Here is a 5,000-nt window from a genome sequence, read left to right on the forward strand (position 1 = left end):
TCCCTGAAAACTGTCATGGCGGAGTCAGGCGGACGCCCGCTCGACTCGAATTATTTTAATAAACTATACAATAGTGCCGTTTCATTACGTTTTAATACCATTTTGCACTAACGTAAACATGCAATCATATAATGTGTTATAATTGAAATAACGTATCTTTGCAGTGTCACGCCACGTCGCCGTCGGGGTCTCTATAGGCGTGTGTGTGTGTGTGTGTGTGTGTGTGTGTGTGTGTGTGTGTGTGTGTGTGTGTGTGTGTGTGTGTGTGTGTGTGTGTGTGACGTCAATAGGCTTTAGCCCGCCCCCCCCAGAAGTGTAATGTCTCCCCGAAGGATCAGACTCTTTGCCAAAAAAAAGTGAAACGTAGTGTGTGAAGAGTCTGACGCTTGCAGCCAGGCAAAGCTGAATCCACCCGTCCGACAAGTTGGCCCCTCCTCCCATTGGACCATGCATTGGACCCATGACATGTTATTAAGCCTTGTTTCAGATCATGATTAGCGATATTAATATCAAGAACATTCATATTACAATAATGCCATGGTGAAACGTTGCTCCAGGGGGACCTGCAATAGTGATGATAGTGACTGTTGGAAATTCATTTACTTTGAATGTAATTGGCATGTACCTGTTCATTCAGCCTTACATTACTTAATCAGTAGCTATTTAACATAACAATTAACGTGTTTGTAGTCATGGGTCATGGCATTTTAGCCAATACAGTGTATTTATATTTAAATCAATCTGAGTCAGTGTAAAACGGCTCTGTGTATGCAGGTCCAGGAAATAGAATGGTTCAGCTAAATAAAACACTGTTATTTGTTTTAATAGTCGTGGACATATTTTTCCAATGCATGCCAGGCCTTGTTGAGCGATTTGGAAGAGATTCCGAAGCTCTGGGTCTAAAACTGAATTAATATTGAATGTGTAAAACTCCACGATATTTACATTTGAGTAAATGAGGCGGCTGTAATATTGTCGGATGTCGGGTGAGCCAGCATTTGGGGGAGATAACTGATATAACAAATGTTTTTTGTATAAAGTTTGAACACTGTGCACGATGCAACAAGTACTCTGCTTGTTTGGGAAGCTATCCAGGAAATAATCGGAGCGCCGCAACGCAAGGGGAACAGATCTATTAAACCCACCATGCACTGTTGTTTTTAGCGAGCGACGCCATTGTATAACGGACGTTTATACAATTATATACATTTCGTTTAGCAGTGCACTTCCTTTTTTGATACGAATAGCTTCACATTGCACGTCTCGAGTACTCATCAAACAGACCCCAGACTTTAGGTTGTTCTAGGTTGGTTGGAGAGCAACAAGAGTGAGGAGGGTACCACGCCTGGTGGAATCCAAAGTTAATTGATCTGCTACGGTGGGGATTGGAAAAGCTGTGTTGGAAGGCCCATGTTAATTCCAGTAATGCACAAGTCTACCCAGGCCCACTGTATGTAGATCCACCCCTGGTAGGTGGTAAAAAAAAATATCTTGTACAGATTGCTAAAAAATGCACCTTTTTGTGAAAAGTCACACCCTTTACATGGGCTCATGCTTAAAGGGCCAATTCACCTCTGGGACAACCCGATCTTATTTTATTATTGTTTGGGACACGATCAACACAATCCTGAGTAGTTTTTTGTGTTCAATCTGTTTTTTGAGATATTTTAGTATTTCAGCATGACTAGTGATGCATTTTGCATCATCAATGATGCGTTTTGCATCATATGATGCAAAACGCATCACTAGTACATGCTGAAATACTAAAATATCTCAAAAAACAGATTGAAAACAAAAAATAACTTGTGTTGATCGTGTCCCAAACAACAATAAAATAAGACAGGGTTGTCCCAGAGGTGAAGTGGCCCTTTAACTTATTAGGCATTTTAGATGTTAGCAGAACGTTTCCTGCATCAGACGAACTCTAGCAACTTTGTCACTACGCATAGTGCGTCTAATCCAGGCACGTGCACACAGGCACGTACGTGCACACATAGACATCAAAGGGGGTTTGAGCCCCTGCCCTTTTATCCGTCTGTAAAAAGTGCCCTCTCCAGACCATGAATACAGTTTTCACTATGGTGAAAGAAATGCAAATGCCATACTTGATGGCAGCATTCAAGAGAATTGCCTTGCCCAGACTCTCCTGAACTTGAATGCAGCTTCTTATGTTGATAGAATTGCCCTCTCCAAGATCACAATGCGTGGCAGCGTGACGCTTTTTGAGCTTGGACGTCTGCTATTTTCAACATTTTCAACAAAGGCCCTTTTAGAAATCTCAAACCCTGCCTCTCTAACATTCTCTGCATGTCCCTTGTCTCATCAGATTTCTATGGAAGCGGTTGTGGGTGCTTTCTGTGCATGGCATGACATGGCATGGCATGGCATGACGTTGCTGCTTGCCACATTCTTCTGGATTCTCTCTTCTGGTGATGCCAGATTCAGTCTGATCTGGTCAAGCTTCCAGGGGTCATTGATGACAACTTCAATCCCATCTTCAACTTGGTCTTCTGCAAGATACTGTATGGTGTCCTTGGCTATGCATTCACCATTGTGTAGATCAGTGCATACTAAGCCATTGACCAAGACATGTTCTTCCTTCTGGCTGTGGGCTTTAAAGTTCAGTGGATGCTTGGCCCTGCTGTCAACATATCCATTGCAGCTTTACAGTCATCTACATGTACCATTATGTTGGCAAAGTCTGCTTCAACTCCAGTGATTTTAGAAGACATATAGACAATGGCCATGTTTTGGGCTTTTCCTGCCCAGGTCAACTGACCCAACTGTGAGATTCTGTTTAAAATGGTGCACAGCCTCCTTGCAAGGCAGAATCTGATGATTGATGTGGGCTGAATCTTCAGCTTCACAAGTTCATCATCTGCACTCTTCAGAAGCTCTTCAGCAATGATCACCACTGAGGCGGTCCCATCCCTGACCTTGTCCTCCAGATCAGCCAAGTTCACACAGTACCATGGTTGTTGGGTTCTCCCCTTCATTGCTCTCTCTCGGTCTCCAGCATCTTCAGGATATCACAGTTATACATTCTTTTGTTTGCTCTCTTTTCTTCACTTACAGTACAACTGAAGTAACTGACATCACGGACAGAACGGCCCTTTCAAGGATATGTGCACGTGTGTCGTGTTTGCGCCGTTCACTTCTCACCGATTATTTTTTTGCTTTCTGAAAGGTCATCCACTGAACGTTTTGCACCACTCAATGGCAATGTGCAAAACATTTGTTTGACAGCATCAGCACCACTGGTTGCTTTTTCTTTCCAGGTCACCAGACCTGATCTATGAATCATCTGGTGCCTAGTCACCTAGTTAACTAGTCATCATTTCATGTACATGTGCCATTCGTGCCCCATTCGTGCCATGGCCCCATAGCCATTTCACTATGGGTGCCGTGACAACTTGCGCCTTGTATCAGGTCCCACTTGTTGGTGGTGACATCACTGAGAACGCTGCTCCCTCATTGACTAAAGGCCGATCAAACAAGTGCTCTGCTGGCGCAAGTAAATATGGCTATGGCTGGCCCCATAGCCATATATATTTGGTAATTATCGCCACTTTCCCGAGGAAAATGACAGGTGCGACCTGATATATAATGACTTTTGTTATTTCTTGTTGTAGTAGTTGTACAGTAGGCTCCAGCCTATATACTCAGAGTGGTGAGGGCTGGCAATAAGGCTGTTACTGTATCCTCTGGCAGGTGCTGGTCATAGTACCATTGGCTATGCATATGTTCCTGGTTGTACAGCTTCTTCTTCTCCTTCTCCAATTTCTTCTTCTTTGTTTTGGACATATACGGCAAGAAAGGCTCACTACCCTTCTGAGAATCTATTCGGAGCTGAGCAGGGCTCTCCGAGTTGTCCCCAATGGGCCTGACACTGTCGTAGTGGTTGCCATAGCTATATGCAATGTGCAGCTCTTGGCACAATTGCTCCTCTGCGCCATTTATCACCCACAGTGGTGTACGAAGCTGATGGATGACCACTTTTAGCTGGTGACTGCGGGCGAAAGCCACAATGGCATGTTGTTCAGCAAAAGTACCAGGCTTAGAGAGTTTAGACATGTACTGCTCAAAGGGCTCGTCCTTCTCCAAAAAGGGCTCGAAGTCTTGTCGATGGGACGTCATGTAGTGGACTGTTTCCTGGCGTAGCTGCAGGTGTTCCCTGGAGTGACCTTCTAACTGGTCACTAAGAGCTCTGAACAGACAGTTCCCGTCTCCAAGGACCTCTCTCAGCTTGAGGTCCAGTGCTAGGAGCTGGTTGGTGAACATGTTGAAGTCTGCTTTGTCCTCTTTAGCCTTTTGTTTTGCCTTTTGTTTTTCCTTTTCTTTATCCTTGCGTTTAGCCTTGCTTTCTGGCTTGTCTTCATTGTTTTCTTTGGCTTTGGCTTTATATTTTTGATGTGCTATTTGTTGTTGCTTTAACTTGGCCCCCCTTTTTTTCTTGGACATGGTGGTGCTTGTTGCTTGTGTGACTTTCTGCTGTTTCTGTGGGTCCGAGTGAGGTACACACTTTGGGAATGTCCAACAAGACGTGTTATGAAATAAATATTGCTACTGTGTATGGCTTGAACCTGTATCTTTCTCCTTGTCTCTCTTTCCGTGTAAGGTAGATGATAGGGTACAAAAAAACAATGTGTGTCTGTAAACAACTGTATGACTGTGCATGATGCCTTAACCTCCGTTGTGCTCTGTGTCTGCAAGTGTGCCTCTGTCACGTTATGACATAGTCAATGTTGATCTCCGCCTTACATAGGCTTACTAAGAGCTATGGTCTGACATCACACACCAACGCCACACAACCTGGTGAAACACATAAGCATATATTTTCTTATAACTTGTATGACATCAGTCTGATGTCAGTTTGTATGACGTCAGTACCAGGGACGTTCTGGCCATTGGGCAAAGCGAGACAACTCCCGAACGGCCGGTTCATTCCCGGCCTGTCCAGGCCGACCATTAGGAAAAAAAATCAAACCTCGGTTCGAAGT

This window comes from Nannobrachium achirus, assembly GCF_963921795.1.
Source record: "Nannobrachium achirus genome assembly, chromosome: 16".
NCBI lineage: Eukaryota > Metazoa > Chordata > Actinopteri > Myctophiformes > Myctophidae > Nannobrachium > Nannobrachium achirus.